This window comes from Falco rusticolus, chromosome 8 (genome assembly GCF_015220075.1).
Source record: "Falco rusticolus isolate bFalRus1 chromosome 8, bFalRus1.pri, whole genome shotgun sequence".
Taxonomy (NCBI): domain Eukaryota; kingdom Metazoa; phylum Chordata; class Aves; order Falconiformes; family Falconidae; genus Falco; species Falco rusticolus.
The window spans coordinates 35,712,492-35,730,458 of record NC_051194.1 but is presented as its reverse complement, the minus strand read 5'-3'; the positions used below and the strand labels follow the sequence as shown (position 1 = coordinate 35,730,458).

At 44.5% G+C, this 17,967-nt stretch overlaps 1 protein-coding gene across 1 annotated transcript in view; it reads left to right on the top strand.

The window, feature by feature from the left end:
• The first annotated feature begins 248 nt into the window (after positions 1-248).
• Positions 249-17,967, top strand: part of GLI2 (GLI family zinc finger 2) — a 199,639-nt gene continuing 181,920 nt past the window's right edge. The window contains exon 1 of the mRNA XM_037398606.1: positions 249-320. The gene's annotated coding sequence lies outside the window, so the exon portion shown is untranslated. The remainder of the gene's footprint in view (positions 321-17,967) is intronic.

Below are 17,967 nucleotides of genomic sequence, written 5' to 3'. Positions count from 1 at the left end.
GGGGCAGCAGGAGCCGCCCTGCAGCCGCGGCACCCCGCCCCCCCACCCCCAAACTGCCCCCGGCCCGCTCCCCCCCTCGCCGCCCGCCTCCGCGGAGCTGCTCCGCAGCGGCAGCAGCCGGGAGCACCGCGCCGCCGCCGGGATTCGGCAGCTTTTGGCGAGGAGCGGAGCGGAGCGGGGGGGAGAGGCACAAAAGGGAAGGACGGAGGGAAAGTCCCTCCCACGCCCCCCTCCCCCAAGTTTATGATGGGGGTCCGGAGGAGCAGCTCTGCTCCGCAGCAACCGCTCGCCTGCTGAAAACTTGCTGCTCCGCTTTTTGGGTAAAGTTGATGCTTATTGTGTCTTTTCATTGTGCTTTTTATTAATTTTTTTCCCCCTTCTCTTCTCCCGCTTGTGTCGGAGGTGCCCTGCGCCGGGGTGGGCTGAGGGCGGGTAGGATTTTGCGAGGGGCTCTCCTCGCAGCTGGTGCTCGAGGGGGGCCCCGTCCCGTGCATCGGCGCCCTGTATCCCCCCTCCCCGTCCCCGCAGGTGAGGAGGGAGCCGGCGGCCGGTGTCCCCTCCCGGCCCGGACCCCGCCAGGACCGGGCTCGGGGCCGTGCCCCTACGGCCATTGTTTTTCCCGGGGGCTGCGGTGACAGTCCCAGCCCCGAGCTGCTGCCGGGACCGCCTTGCCCCGGCTCCCGGAGGGCAGCCGGGCTCCCCAAAGCCAGCCATGAGTTCGGTTTTTTTTTTTTTTTCAATGAAGTTGCCCCCCCCCAACCCCTTCCCGGGAGGGGCAATCTTTCGACAAGTATATTTGCTGAGGAATTTAAAAAATTCCTTGCTGCAACTTGATCCCTGTGTGATGAGGAGCGGCTTGGAGAGACCCGGACTCCAATCCTATTAAGGACTTAGAGAGTTGAGAGTTTTTCCCCCGGACTCGGTGGCTTTAAAACAATCAGGGAGGAGGGGAGGGAGATGGGCTCGTCGAGATGCCTTTTCTGCCTCAAGTGATTGCCATCATTTCCTGGGAAACCTGACTTCTCCAGCGCCGGGGTTTAGGATGGTTTATCAGTGGTCCTGCCCTGGCCCTGCTGCCGGCTTTTCTGACGGTTACGGGATTTTTTTTTTTTTCTATATATTTCTAGACATGTATTGAATTTTACTTTGCTAACCTGCAGCCTGCGCTTCAGAACTTCCCGGGCCGTTGCGCGGGTGCGGTGGCGCTGTGCGGTGCGCGTAAATCCGTGCGCCCCCCGCGGGGCCGCCTTGGCCTCCCGCTGCCTGTGTGCGGGTGGGTGAGTGTCCGGGCGTGGGGGGCTTCCTACAGCTGCACACACACACACACACACGGTTTCATACAGCTCCGGGTGCTGGAAACCTGTATGCTCGTCTTTGTGAGTGCAGAAATTAGCATTTTATTGGCGTATCATGTTTATATTTTTGCAGCCGCAGAGAAAAGGAGTAGTTGTAAAACTTTGTCCGCCCCCTGCCAACCCCCTTCGCTTTTCAATTTTATTTTATTTTTTTGCAACCGAGGCTCTTGGGATGTACAAGAATTTGAAAGTAAACGTTTGACTAGCATGCTGCATAAAACAGCATTAAAACAAATATTGTATTGGCATTCACTGTGGAGTTGGTGCCAAAAAAGTAAAGTAAATAAGCCATGAAATTCAAAATATACAGCAGTGGAATAGACTGATTTGTTATAAGACTTGCTGATTTGATCTGTTTGTTCTAGCTACCTTGCTTTAAAAAAAAAAAAAAGTTTGGGTTTTTTTTACTTCTGAAATCTAATTCGCTTAACTACACTAGAAAAGAAACTACATTCACCTGGAAGAGAGGATCCTGCTAAATAATTGTTTATGCTCCTGGGATGTTTGAAATGCATGGTAATTGCTGCATACAGCAGCTACAGTTGGTGAATTGGTTTGGTTCAACTTTTCTGATGGGTGGATATGGTAATTTGTATGTTGGCTGGAACTTCAGGAAATGTTGACACCTGTCAAACTTTGAATTGCAATAAAAATGTCATATTGAACGCTATTGCAAAACTGACAACTTTAAAGAAGTGAATGAAATTCATTATGGCTTTTCCACTGTAAACAACTCTTGGAAATTTGTCAGTTGATTGAAAACATGACCTATCCGTAGCACTGAAAAGTGCCTGATCCACTGGAGATGAACTGTTAGTCTATGGGTATGGGTATATCCAAGCCTCTGGTGTATATTTGTGAAAGAGCTAATCTTTAAAGCAAGGTGAGGTAAGATTCACTTGATCTTGAATGTTGTTATTGCTTAAAGTACGCGACTTTGAAGTGCCCAGAAATGTAACTGCTGTTCTTCAAAGGAAAACAGATCTCGAGGGCTGTTTCCAACTTCCTTTCAATGTCTTTTTTTTTTTTTTTTTCTTTTTTGAGTGTGTCAGAGGGGATGAATACAGATGGACAAATGCTGTTTGTGTTAGGTCATTCATTTAGAGAAAAATTAGAGCTATAGAAGAATTTGTACTGGGTGCATATGCTAGCATAAATCTAGTGTAATTTCATTGAAGCTATGCCAGTTTATGTTCTATAAAAGAAAACAGAACTTGATCTCAGATATCCAATACACAGCAGCCTGCGTGCCCTAATGTCGTACTGAAGTCACATTTAGAAAAGATAGCCTTTTTGAGGTATATATATAATGACCAGGATTTTTGGCGTTGTTTTGAGAAACAGATTAAACTTGTATGGCAGAGAACCATTCTTTACCATGGTTTCTGTGATTCTAATGATCTTGAAGGTTTATACCACAACTTCCCTTTCAGTGGCACTTTTGTGTAGAGGCTGTACAGGCTTTGGGACTATGTGCTCAGCTGTATAGGGGAAGGGTTACGTGGTCACTACAGCACTGTATAACTTGAAAATGTTTTTGATGATCCTGATACTTTATTTCTGTTTAGAGAGTGAGATTTTTTTTCTATTGAGTTTTCCAGTCCTCTGGCCCCATCTTTTTTGTTTAAGGATATGGTAGAACATCTGACCTGGTATCAATAGCATCATCCTCTTTCTTGGCTTGTAAGTGTGGAGGACACTTGGTTAACTGCCTCCCCCTGGTTTTGGTGGCCTACTGTAAGCCAGTTGTTTGCCCCGTAGTCTGAAAGGTACACAGATACTTCATGCTTTTGTACTCTGAGAAGTGCTCTGTTCATAGTGAAGTTTCCAGTGCAGATTAGCGAAGGCAGTGGATTCAGTAAGCAGTCACCAAAATCTGTATGTATTTGTGCAGCAAACACCTATCTATTGCTCCATCACAAAGCCTCCACTTAATAATCTGGCCAAGGATTTCAAGGCAGCAAGTTTTTTTCAAAGAAGCTACTTAGGAACATTAGATGTGACTATAGCATCAAACTAATTAGTTGACACTCCATTTCTATGAAGCTTCCAGGGCTTTATAGAAATGCAATATTTGCACTTCTCACTTGCTGCTGAGGCATTGAGGTTAAGCAGTCTCTGCTTTTGTCTGCTTTTTTACTGATGGGAAAGATTCCAGGGCATTGTTCGAGAGCTGTACAACCCCCTTATATACCTGGGTAAATATTTTAAACAGTTGCGCATTTGGACAACTTGCCACAAAGCATTAAGTGGTATTTAGGGTTTGCTTCAGCTCTGTTGCCAGGGCCCTTTTAAAGAAAACCAAAACAACAGGAGGTATTTGGGAATTAATTAAAACAACACTAAATAAAATAATAGTAAAGAATGAATCCTAGTATGAATGATGGCAAGAAAACATTGTGTTCAGAGGTAAATAATACATGTGTGCTTGTGTGTTTCTAAGTATGTGTACACGCATATGCATGTATGCATGTAGTATGTACGGTTCTTGATCCATGTATACAGCAGATCCCATATACATGCATCTTCTAGAAATTAACTGGCATTTGGTGTACAAGTAATGAGAATTGGATCTTGCACGGTAATCATGGTAGTTGAAGAGGCAAAACTGCAGGTTTCCCTTGTGGACAAGTGAGTGGAATGGAAATACTGAGTAAGCATTTTCTAATTTTCTGCAGGCCACTTTCAGCTGGGAGCTGATACGGGTCAGGTGGGTATAGTCTGGGAGAGGCTACAGAACTTTTCTTCGTTCACGCTTATCTTCTGTAAAACCGCACCCCATACCCTTTAACTTCTTGTAAACAAAACAAAACCAAATACACAAAAGCTGAAATACGCTGCATGAAGGGAACAGGAAAGTTGTCCTGGAATTCAAAAGTTCAGAGCTGTAAAAATTGTTTGCGATTTGTGAATATGAAGTACCACTGAGAAGAAGCCTTGGTGCCTGGAAGTGGACACCCAAATCAGAAAACATTTGAAAACAGGCTCCTTTGGGGCCCTGCTGTAATGAGTGGAAGCGTTTCTGGTACTGTCATGGGCACGGCTGCCCAAATACATTAGTTACTGGTGAATCTTTTCTCATCGTTTCATGATTATTTGCGATTGGCTGTCACCTTACTGCCTTCATAAATATTCCAAGAGGAAACAATACATATTAGAACTCTAGGTACCAGGATCTTTGTACGGGATGTATTTCTTTTTACTTTCTAAGTGTTCTTTTTCATATGAAAAGAGTTTAGCAGCTTTATCCTTATTCAAGCCTTTTCTTTTTGTATCTGCTGGGAGAAAAACCATTAATTTTGAGGAATGGTGAGAGTAAGCCTTGAGCTGCCTTTGACATTTTAGTTTAACTTGAATAGGTTAATTTTCTTTTTTTTTTTTTAAGAAAACAAGTTGGTGGGAAGTGTGTTTTAACTGTGAGCGCCCGATTTCGACCATTAGCATAAGAAAAAAAGTTTTAGTGCATTTACTATTGTATTGAATGAAGAGTTCCAACAGTCAGAGAAAAGAAAGTAAAAGGCTGTAAAGAAATGATGGTCTATTCAGATTATTCAGCAGCCCAAAGCTCTGGTCATCTGCCTCTGAAATCTGTGATCGGGATATCACTTTTATCTTCCTGTGCCTTTCTCTCGCCTTTTTCACATGTTCACTTTTGTCAAGGTTTATTGATCACGTTTTCTTCTCTGCAAATCTGTGGAAAATTTAATGAAGCAAAAACAACAGAGAAATAAAAGGAACTTTTTATTCATTAGCACTAGATTGAATTTTGTTCTATAGTCACTACCCTCTTGCCTCCCATGTGTGTCATTGTGTCACTCCTGCAGCACTTACAGTACGTACAGTGGGGACGCTGCATTATTCATTCTTTTCCAGGGAAAAGTTTGTTTAATGTTGTGATCTTATGGCAGATACAGCCCTGCTGCTTGTCTCCTCTTCTTTGCCCTCCTGACATTCAGTTTCTTGACTGTGATGCTTCTGCTGCTAAATACCTTAAAGTGTGTATTCCGCAGAGCATTTACCTTTCCAAGAACGAAATGCATTTGCTGCCTAGCAATTAAACCCAAATTTAAATGATTGCAGATTAGTAGTAGTTATTTACAATCCTGATTGTTTTGGTGCTATGATCCTTGTTCATTACACATCTGCTTTGCCGTGGTGCTGCCCCAGAGCGCTTTGTGATGCAAATGCTTTTGTTAACTTACAAATAGTTTCAGTATCTAGATCATCTCAGGTGACATATTTAAGTCTCTTCTTTTTTCCCAGATGGACTTAAAAAGCTGTAATTAAATGTGGCTTCCAGTATGATTAAGCTTTGCTAACATTTTCCATGGAACGATTTACTTGAACTCTGGCACTTTCTGATCCTGTCACTGGAAGATTTTTCAATAAAGGCCCTTTTTAACATTAATTTCATTTCATTTAGTGCAGCTTGTAAGTGTAGGGAAATGAGTTCAAATGGAGTGTATATCTGCCTGAGAGATTTCTTGGGTGTTTCTTGATTCCAAAGAACTTTACAGCTACTCTATGTTAAATGCTAAGGTGTAAATCCCAGGGGAAGGAAAACCACAGAGTTCTGTAGAATCGTCCCAAATACTCTGATAATGAGCAGTGCCATCAATGCTGATACTTTTAAGGGATGAGCTAAAAGCCACAAAAGGGCATCCATACTTGTGCTTGTAGTTTCAGCTACAGTGATGGCACGTCCGTTACTGCGTCTGTTTCTCTGTGCAGAGTGACTCCGTTCTGCAGGAATACACACCTGCGATCTCAGACTGCCTCTAAATCTAGAGAAAGGACTTTGTGCCCAGCAGAATGAACCCTGCTGGGAAAATCTGGGCTCCTGTTGTTAAAAAAAAAAAAAAAAAAAAGTCTTCTATCTCCTGTGAAATGTGGGATTTTACTGTAGATAATTCATTCAAACGAAACTAATGAGATCTCTCCAGAGGAACCTGCCTTCTCTGGGATGTTCTGCTGCACAGTGGAAGCCAGTGGGTCCAACCCTTCGGTGATGAGCACCCTGCAGTCCCTGCCATGAGATGCCAAGTACCTGCGGCGGGGACCTGCTGGTCCTCCCCCGGCTCTGCAAGGGACAGTCAGCTGCACAGCTTCATTCCTGCAGTAGCAGCGGAAACTTCCAGTGTTACAAATGCAGTTCAGATGAGTAGGAGATGCTGTAATATCACAGAGCTGTGGCTTATATTCATCACTGGGAGACTGAAATATTGAGTCTCTGGAAGTTAAATCCTTTTTTTTCTTTGAATGTCCTATATATTTAGTGATTATATTCTCTTCAAGCAAGTGGATCACCTGGATGTTGTCTAGCACTGTGTTAAGCAGTTTGGTTCTGTTACTGGAATTCATTTAAAACCCCTTGAAAACATCCCACCAATTTATTTATTTATTTATTCATTTTCCCAGCTCAGAAAGTAGCATCCCTAGCTAAAAATCAGTATATTGCTCCCCTCCATACTGACCTGTGGAGTCCTATTAGAGCCCCTTTTATCATACCTTCACTAAAAGCAAGGTCTGTTGATTGCGATGGTGTTAAAAGAGCATCACTTCCCAACACCAAGATAGCTCCTTTTCAGAGCAGTCCTCAGCAATGCCTCTTTGTGCAGTGGACAATGCAATAAGTCAGACAGGACCTTCTGAGCCACCTCTGTAAGGAACTGTAAGGGCTGCTGAAGTACACTTGTGTTAAGTTGAATTGATTGAAATTTAATGGCTGTTAGTAGCTATGAATGGTAATGATTTTCTAGAGTATCTTCACTATGCTTGACATTAATAACTGGAGAGCGTGTATGTGTGATGCTAGTGTGTTAGTCATTTTTAAAGATGCTTTCTCCCAGCCCTCTTTCCCATAATTTAGTTGTTTTGATGCTTCAGAAAAAAATCTTGGGCTTCGAAGAGCACGTACATCTTGTCAACATAATTTTGTGCTCATGATTTTTATTTTTTCCGATTCCAACATAAATCAGACTACAATATAGTGAGAGTGATGAATTTGTTTTACATGCCATCATGAATTAATGTTATGCAAATAGAAGCTTTACAGGTGCCATGATTTACTTAATAATTTCAAGTTCTAATATTTAAGTTCATTCATTATGTTTGAGTAAAAAAAACCACAGCATGTTCATATTTTTAAACGTGAAATGTGAAATTTGTGTGCATTTGCTGTGTATAGTTGCTGTGTAAGCACATTTGATGGCTAAGAAAGAATCAATCAGTGTTTGCATTCAGCATCTTATTCCTGTAGATGTTAGAGAGACATTTCAAAGAGAATAATCAAATATTTGCGTGTAAGGAGAGGAAGATGCTGGTAGAACGTTATTCAAGGATATAAAGAAGCAAGAGACTGCCAAAGTAAAGTTTTTCAGCCCTCAAAAATTGAGCGGAATAGTGCAGTTTTCTATGCAAAGTGGCCTTTATTTCATCCCAAACAGACCTGCTGTCTTTGCCGTACGGTGAGGACAAGCCGAGGAGCTGGTGAGAGCTATAGGCGTCCTGGGTCAAGGGTGAATACGAATGTGATCGCAGGGTTTTCAGGCTTTGATATCATTTTTAGTGTGCTTCCCAAAGGCTAAGGACAAGGGGGAAAAAGTTTGACACATAAATACATCTTGAATCTCTGAAGATAAGAATAGATTTTGACTTTATTTCTCAAAAAATTGAGGTCACTGTGGTCTGATGACAAGCTGAAAGCCCATCATTCAATTTTTTCTTTCTCTTACTTTTTTTTTTTTTTTTTTTTACTTCTTTCCCCAAATGAACAAAGAGCAGCTTATTTTTGATACATTGTACACATTGAGTTAGTGACAGGATATTCAGGTTTTGAAGCTTATGGCCCCAGGGTCAAGGTTTAGCATCAACATCTGGGCCTCCCTGCCCAGGCAGTAAGAATGTTACTGGCTATGCCACAAAAGAACCAAACCTCTTAAATTTGGTAATGTACATTAATTCAAAGTGAAGCTTTACAACATGCATTTGCTCCACAAAACAGGACCATGTGTTTCCATGATTGCTGCAGCCATAGTCATGGGAGGAGGCTCAAGAATTAGTCTTTGACCTCTTCAAGCCCAGGGTACCACTGGCCAGGGAGCGGAGTGGTACTTGGCTTTCAGTAATTTTGACAACTTCTTCTTTTGCTGTGTGTGCTCTTGAAGATCTCAGAGGAGAAATTCATCCTGATGCGCCATTTAAACCAAGGATTTAGCTGGGTGTTAAAGAGCCATTTGGGAAGTAGTGCACAGTGTATGCACCCTGATCAAGTTAATTATGTTGCTTTGGCAACCACAGCTTTGGTATTTCCTGACTAAGGTTCGTTGATGGAGTCATATTCCAATATCTGGCATCACCAACACTAAAACGTCTTGCAAAATCAGGTCAGTTTTGCCAAAAAGTGGCAGGAAAAAAAGGAGATGGGGATTTTTCTGACTGTGTTAATTCCTTTTTTTTTTTTTTTTACAGGTTTTGTGCTGAAATAAGTGTTTATTTAGAATTTTAATGTATAATTCCATTGTAGGCAATACAGTAGCAATCCCATTGATTTTCCAGTAGGCTCCAAGTGATTGTTTTACATTCCTTTTGTGGAGAATTTCAGCATTTTGGAGTTTTGTTCCAATTCACAATAATTCAAGTTTGGAAATCTTGAATTCCTTCAGAAACTGCGCTATATGTATTCCCAGTTTGGTTCTTCCCTTCTCAGAACTGTAAGGGAATACAGGGCTGAGTATAGTACATGTGCTACCAAACCATGTCCGTGGCTAATTTTTTTGCCTTTGATTTATTGTGTGTGTTGTTGGGTCTTTTTGCCATATTTTTTTTTTTTTAAAGAAAAGGCAATCGTGGGGAAAACATTGCCCATATTGGGGTTGCATTGTCTCAGCAAAGCCCGCACCTAAAGAGTGAGCCTGCTGCAGCACTCTTAATCTTTATTTTCTGTTTGAGAAAAAGTTCCTACTTCTGCATTTTACTCCAAAGCTTCAAGCAGGGCTTGCTAAAATTTAAACCATGCGTTCAACTTATTCTGAGAAATTCACTGGTGCTGGAGGTGAGTTCATTCCTCTGGGACAAAGCACACAGGGGGAGATGGGCGGCAAAAGGCAGGCCTGGATCTGTGTCAAACGGACGGGGATGAAACGGGGCAGTGCTGGAGGGTGCACCGTTCTTCAGGAGCGTGCAAGGTGAGGGATCCTCCTCCTTTGCTTTCCAGAGGGCATTTCCAGTGGTGCAGATGGCAGGGGGATCTTTGCCAAGGCATTCGTTTCCTTTAATCTTTTCCCAGGGTAAAGATACCCAAGAGCCAGATGCCATCTAAGCTGTTGAAGGTGGGAGATGAGCAGGGCTTTTTTGGTGCGGGGAACTCGCAGACAGTAAGCCAGCGTCACTCTCTGCTGCCTTTTCTGGGCTAGCCTGTTTCGGGTCATCCCGGGCACTTCCACACTGGCTGATGGTTTGCCAGGGAAGTACTGTCTCCGATTAGGTTGGACATTTTTTGCGCACTGGGTGCGGTCAGATGACAACACACTCCAGCTGTCAGGCTGAAGGAAGGAGGCACAAAATAACTTGGGATCAGCAGCCCTGATCATTTTGGTGTCTTTCTCCTTTGCTATTGAAGATGCAACTTTGCAGCCTAAGGGGACCTCCTGGCTTCACCCCAATCCCCCCTCCCATTGCTGCATGTGCAATAACCAGCATGTTCGTGGGGTTTACCTGGAGCAGATCTTCTTAGTGTGGTGTAGGACCCTCTGGAAGAAGGCAACCACTCAGGATGTCCTCTTCAAAGTGGCTTTTCCCTCCTTTCCTTGGTTGCTCTCTTCTCCTGGCATGGTGCGGCTGAGGGGCTGTCACCCTGGGGCGGGCTGGCTGGCTGTTATCCCTCCTGTAATGAAGGAGGAGCAGTTAGGTTTTTTGCTGTTTTTGTTTTTTTTTTCCTTCTTGCTACATGTTGTTAGTTGCTAGGATGAGGTCTGTGCTTCTCGTGCACTGAACAGTGTGCTGCCTTCTGGGTGTACTAAATCACACATCCCCATGAACCTCCCGTGTAGGCTGGACTGGGAGCTGCGGTGCAGCAGTTCAAACAAAGTGCAGTGCTGCAGGTGCTCTTTTGCTGGCTGATTGCTGCAAACGTCACGCCTCTTCTCGACTTAACATCTATGCTATTTCAACATCTTATGTGAGCTAATGAAGTCTAGGCATCACCCGTTTCTCCTTCTCTCCCTGGAGGTTACAGATTTCCGGACACCCTTGAGATGGAGTTTTAAGGTCATCTGTGGCATTTTTAGGTCACAGAACTGCAGCACCCTGTCTTCCTGCCAGCTAACCAAATGACTAATTAGTTCTTATATCACTGCAGTTACCTTTTTCCCTAGCTTTGGTTCAGCTCTGTAGGACGAAGCCTAGGGGGTGATATCTGAGAATTATTTGATTGGAAACTTAACAGTAGATATGATCAAGAGACACCATATGAGCAAGCATTGGTGCCTGTGTTTGTCTGTGTGCCTCAATTCATCCATGTATATTAAGCATCTGTCAAAGCACAGTGTTTAAAACCAGCCTTCCTATAAGGCTTCCTATGATTATGGCAGTGAGATATCAAATACATAGCACTTTTAATTCCATCGTAATGTGGGTTATTTCCACTATATATATATATATTTTTTTTTTTTTAACAAAGGCAGTTGTGTATGTATATTTTAGTTTGTTTTAGTGTACGTGCATTTTTGCATCAGGGCACTTTACCATGCAACCTCTAAAACGCTCATAAATAGGGACCTGGGCAGTGCAAACCTTTGTGTGTGTTGCAGCCACATTAACCCACTTTATTTCCCACTTTTCTCAGGTGTTGATGGCATCTGGTTGCGACAGATGCTTTCTGATAAAGCCTTCAGATCAACGTGCCTTTGGAGACATCAGTGCTCTGTGTTGGTACTTGCAGACTGCTGTATCCAAATACTCTTCTTTAATTGTCTTATTAAGTAGAGAATTAAGCTCTGTGCTTTGACTGTTTTGGTGCCAGTGATTCTTATTTCAAGCTTTGGCACGGCACCGCATTGTGTTTTAAAGAGACAGCATCACTTTAATGATGTGGGAATTGAGTTGGAGGATAAAAATCCGCTGAGAAAATGGCTGACTGAGAGTACGGTACGTAAAATCTGATTTTATGTTCTTCCCTTCAGACTATTAGGTGGGGGGTTTAGTTCAAATGCCTGCGATGATTTAAAAAATAAAAAGCAGAAATTCTTACTGCTGCCAGACCACAGGCTCCTCAGCGCCAGACTTGCAGACAAATGTCACATGTTGCTGTATGTTTTGAAAGCATACCATGTGTTATTCTTTAGCTGTCTCCGTCCTCCCCCAGCTATATTATCTTCTCCCTAGCCGATCTCACAGAAAAACTCTTAATGAAATAAACTTTCTCCTCCTGCGGAGACCCAGGAATGTGTTCCCTCGTACCTGTCACTCCACGCGAAGGTCTCTGTCTGCAAAGTTGCAGAAGTGATTTTAACTCGGCTTCATGTAACTCTGCCTCTCATGCGTTAAATCAGGCACTTCTGACACTGATATTGCAGCTTATGTTGTGTGTTAGGATCAAGAGCTCACAAATGACTAAACATATGGTTAAAACTTTTTTTTTATGGAATATAATATGTTTCAGTTTAACTCAGCTGTGGGTCTAGATAACGAACGTTTGCCATTAGAATCATTGCGTTTCCAGAAACATTTTCTTACTCCTTCTTTTCTACTGTCTTGGATTAGTGTTTCCTCCAGCTAATGACAGGATCGGGCAGGCAAACTAGATTAGAGCATAGTGTAAATAGTATGAGCTGAAAATGCTGGCATCTCACTTTATTGCCTACAAGGTTAAGCGGTTTACTGTGAGGTCGCAAGAAGTAAACTAAAAGCAAACAGGCAGATTAATCCAGATCTCTTGGGTCCTTCCTATGGTGAGAGCAGCTCCCAGAGGATTTGCCTCTAAAATGTTCTTTGAACCCCCTGATCCTCTTGCCCGTCCCCCCCGCCACAGAGCTTTCCCAATGTTGGCCAAACTGCGTACAGGCGGGAGGTCGGAGTGTGGCCACCCATCGGGTACCTGGGTGTCGTTCCGGCAGCCCGGCCACGGGATGCCGCTCCTCCTCCTGATCTGTGGTGCCAGGATGAATGTGGCACACAGAAGAAGAGGGAGCAAAGGCAGCCTGGTGCTGCCGCTGCCACGGATGGCAAAGGCTGCTTTGCATTAGAGCTGCTCCCCAGGGCTGCCTTCTGCAGGAGGTCTGCTCCTGATTTCAGCAGGGACAGGAGGCAGCCAGTGCTTTCACTCGACATCTCTATCAAGTTTGCCACACCAAAAAACCCACAACGTGAGAAAGCCTGCTGCCTGGGTTTGCGCAGAAAAGAGCGTTCATGTCTGATAAGCCAGAAACTGTTGGGGAGTTATGTTAAAATAAAGGATAGATAGTGAAGGCTGGGAAGACCAGAGCAGTCAGTATGAGTAATCATACATGCATACATACATGTGTTTGCTGCAGGTACATTCTAGACCTCTGCTGAAAATTCACCATATTCCCTTTGTATTCCTTCTATTTTTCCTTTCTTTCTCTCGTTTTCTTCTTTTTATTTTTTTTTTTCTTTTATGCAAGCAGCCGCATCCAGCTGTACCTTGTCATTGCAGGTGGTGCTCCCACCAGCCTGGGACCTTAGATGCTGGATGTGCCAACTGATGTCCTGCTATGCAACCATGCTAGGGACTGGATAGGTCTGCATACTTACTCTATTTGAAAGCCTAGATTTGAATCCATGTTGAAAGTCTGGATCCCAGCCTGTGTCTTGGGTGTCAGGCTTGGAGCTCTTTCTGCAGTAGAAATGAATGATTTATTGGTTTTCTCTGAAAACCAGACAATAATGGAAAATTTGTGTTTCACATTGAGGTGTAATTATGAGTGTGATGCTTGAATGATGAGGTGTACAGTGTTGAGGAAAAAAGTTGGCACTATCCCATGTAAGTGCAGAGTTTCCACCAGGCCGCATCACTGTCAGTCTGACAAGTACCGCTGTGACTGGGACCTCCATCCTCACCAGTTCCTTGTGTTTACGGGGGAGCTTCAGAACTCAGACTGGGCTCAGCAACCAGCTGTACTGTAGTGGCAGAAAAATTCCTGGGATGTGGCAAGTGCCTGTGCTGGGCTCACCAGCCTAAGGAAGAGCAAGTGCTGTATCCTGTGTAGCTGATAGGTTGTGTGTATGGGGAGGAAAAAGAAGATCCTCATCTCCTGCTGGGGATATCACAGGGGAGACTGCTGGAGAACAGGGGGCAGATTGGACTACAGCATGTGTATGGGGAGCCATGTGGTATCCAGGTAAAGGAGTGACGGAGAGCCATGAGAAAGCAGGTGGAATGATGCCTCTACTCACAAAACTACTTGTTAATTTTTAAGTGACTTTTTTTTTCCCTCCCCCCAGTTCAGGACCAAGTTGCGTTGATTGTAGCAAAGCTATAAAACTGCTCCATCTTAGGCTAGTGCTGCTCACTGAGACAAGGTGAGGGGGGATTTGGCCCATATTTGAGGCTAGGTCAGTTTTTGTCCTAGTGGATAACAGATGTATCTAAGAAAGCGTTTTAGCCTCTGTCAGGGTACAGCTTTGCAAGCGTGCAGTCAGGTGGCACTGGTTGCCTTTATCAGTAATTTGAAGGGCTCTCAAGAAAAGATTCTGGTCTGTTGCCATCCAAATTAAGCCTTCCTCCTTCAGGAGAGCTTGTGGAGGAAGGTGGAAGGTACAATTCCCAGGCATCCAGAGTCCTCAGAGATAAGTTTTAAGATGAGGAGTTGGAGCAGGGAACTATTGCTCATATGGACTTGTTGCCTACATCTGGCAGCAGAGTTGGATGAGGAGTTAGTTCAGCTGCTGATAACACTAACCCACCTTTAGCATCTCACAAGCTGGTTTTAAGCTTTCTGGAGTCATTTAAAAGTGTTGGCCCTGTCTCATCTTCTGGAGAAATCCCAGAGATGCAGTTTCCCTGACGTAGAATTGCAGAATGGTTTGGATTGGAAGAGAACTTAAAGATCATCTAGTTCCACCCTTCCTGCCCTGGCAGGGACTCCTTCCACTAGACCAGGTTGCTCAAAGCCCCATCCAGCCCGGCCTTGAATGCTTCCAGGGATGGGGCATCCATAACACTGGGAAACCTGTCCCAGTGCCTCACCACCCTCACAGGGAAGAATTTCTTCCTTATATCTTATCTGAATATACCCTCTTCCAGTTTAAAGCCGTTACACGTTTTCCTGTCACTACATGTCCTTGCCAAAAAGTCCCTTTCCAGCTTTCTTGTAGGCCCCCTTTAGGTACTGGAAGGCTGCTATGAGGTCTGCCTGCAGCCTTCTCTTCTCCAGGCTGAACCACCCCAACTGTCTCAGCCTGTCTTCACGAGAGATGTGCTCCAACCCCCTGATCATCTTCGTGGCCCTCCTCTGGACTCTCTCCAACAGGTCCATGTCCTTCTTATGCTGGGGACACCGGAGCTGAATGTAGTACTCCCAGGTGGGGTCTCACAAGGGCAGAGTAGAGGGGGAGAGTCACCTACCCTGACCTGCTGGCCACGCTTCTTTTGATGCAGCCCAGGATTTGGCTGGCTTTCTGGGCTGCAAGCGCACATTGCTGGGCCATGTTGAGCTTCTCATCAACCAGCACCCACAAGTCCTTCTCCTCGGGGCTGCTGTCAATCCATTTGCTGCCCAGCCTCTACCAGTGCTTGGGATTGCCCTGACCCAGGTGCATGACCTTGCACTTGGCCTTGTTGAACTCCATGAGGTTCACACAGACCCACCTACCAAGCCTGTCAAGGTCCCTCTGGATGGCATCACACCCCTCCAGCATGTCAGCTGCACCACACAGCTTGGTCTTGTCTGCAGGCTTGCTGAGGGTGCACTGGATCCCACTGTTTGTGTTGCCGACAAAGATGTTAAACAGCGCCATTCCCAATACTGACCCCTGAGGAACGGCCACTCATCGCTGGTCTCCACTAGGACATCGAGCCATTGACCACAACTTTTTGAGTGCAGCCATCCAGTCAATTTAGAGACAAGTGTCAAATGCTTTGCACAAGTCCAGGTAGATTGTATCTGTCCCTTTTCCCTTACCCACTGGTGCTGTAACGCCATCGTAGAAGACCACCAAATTTGTCAGGCACAATTTGCCCTTAGTGAAGGCATGTTGGCTGTCACCAATCACCTCCTTATTTTCCGTGTGCATAGTTTCAAGGAGGATCTGCTCCATGATCTTGCTGGGCATAGAGACGAGACTAACCAGCCTGTAGTTCCCCAGGTTTTCCTTTTTTCCTTTTTTGAAAATGGAGGTTGTGTTCCTGCTGTTCCAGTCAGCAGGAACTTCACCGGGCTGCCACAACTTCTCAAATATGATGGATAGTGGCTCAGCCACTTCCTCTGCCAGTTCCCCCAGGACCTGTGGATGCATCTTATCAGGTCTCATAGACTTGTGCACCTTCAGGTTCATTAGGTGGTCTTGAATCTGATCTCCTGCAGTGGGTGGTTCTTCATTCTCCCAGTCCCTGCCTTTGCCTTCAGTGACTTGGGTGGTGTGGTTGGAGCACTTGCTGGTGAAGACTGAGGCAAAAAAGTCATTGAGTACCTCAGTCTTTTCCATGTGCCCGGTAACCAGGTCTTCCGTTCTCTTCTGGAGAGGGCCTACCTTTTCCCTAGTCTTCCTTTTATCACAGATATATCTATAGAAGCTTTTCTTGTTGCCCTTGGTGTCCCTGGCCAGATATAATTCTATCAGGGCTTTAGCTTTCCTAACCTGATCCCTGGCTGCTTGGACAATTCCTCTGTATTCGTCCCAGGCTACCTGTCCTTGCTTCCACCCTCCGCAGGCTTACTTTCTGTGGTCTTCTCACTGAAGAGACTCTAAAGTGCAATGCTGCAGGTTGCCCTCTCCTCCCTGCTGCCCTGGGTTGCTGTGAGTAAGGATGTGGTGTAGGACTATTTGGGCCATATTTGCATCACCAAAGACATGAAGTTCTGAGTCAGTATCTAACATCTCTTTCTAGAGACAGGAGAATGGGTGACCTGTTGTTTCCACAAGACAGGCATATGCAGACTTGACTTAGTCCCTTGGAAATATCTATAAATGTTGCAGCTCAGACACCCTCATCAAGGGAGCATGGCTGGTTTTTATAGCACAGGTTCATAACAAAAGGTTAGTGAGTGATGACTACTTTGTGAGATCAAGTGTGACCAAGAGGGCTTTCTTCCAACCTTGTATGTTATTATTTCCCTCTCATGTGGACCCTTGTGACCTGTTTATACTAATGTGCTAGATGTGGAGCTATGCCTTGAAACCATCCAGAGCTTGTGCTGGAGCCGAATGGTCACTTACCCTGCAGCCCTCCATAGACAAGGGATACGCATGTTCTGCAGTGTGCCCTGTCTGCATACAAGTATGCAGGGACTGTTCAAGATAACCACTATAAACTGGAAATGTCCACCGGGTTTGGGACTTGCCTTGCTGTGACAGACCTTTCCTCAGTAATGTAGTCATGGTGGCACATGAGAAGCTATCTGAACCTGATTGCCTTTGTTTATGAAAGAGCTGGTTCTAAGTTTGATTATTTCCCACGGGGCTTCTCAAAAAGCAATGCTTTCCCTGCCCTTTTCTTTGCAGACCACAGGAAAGGCTCTGTCAGGTAAGATCACCTTCTCTTTCAGGCCATTTGTGAGACACCTGTGTTATGGCTCCAGTTGGTAGCAGTGCCTGTGTGGATTATTTTAGGCAGAAGAACTGTCGCATTATTATGCGGAAAGTTCATGGTCTGTGTTTTTAAGGAGGATCTTTGCCTTAAATTCATTGATCTTTAGTGGAACAGCCAGTGTCCTATAGAAGAGGAGGCTGGAATGTGAGATTACCTGCTTTCTGCTCTGCTAAATCTGTGGGTGCAAAACCACGTTTAGCTCACAGCCAGCCACGACATGTACTGCCTCTTGGCTCGGGTGTAGCTAAGGGACATGAAGGACTCCCAAAGAGACAGACTCCCAGACAGCCTGCTGGCAGCTGGCATAAATACTGTTGGGGAAAGAAGGGACATAAGACACCAAACCTGTAGGAAACCAGTCGTCATTAGCTCTGCAGCCCATCAGACAACTTGCATTCTTTTAACTTTTTATTATGGCAAAAGTGACTAGAATAAAAATAGTCTAGGTGCCAAGGGGATAAACAGTGAATTAAAAGGATTAAAGTCTGAACATTTTATTGCTTTTAGAAAGATGTTATTAGATTTACTAGCTTAAGTTAAATTTACATGACTGAATTACTTAACTTAGTAATGAGTTGGGGGGGAGGACGACGACACACCATCTGTTTAGGTGTTTTAGAAGGACTTAATCCAGAATATATCATAACTCTTTAGGCTGTTATGGAAGGGTAGAGCAGCTATCCTTTCTGTCATAAGCTAAACGGATGCTGACTGAGCGTTTGAGTCTTCTTCCAGAAGTCAGCATGACCTGCACATTGTGTAGGAATTGATAGCAACTACAGTGGGCAAGATAGTAAGGGAACTATTCCTAATGTTATGTTATATGCCAGCTGTGATATTTTA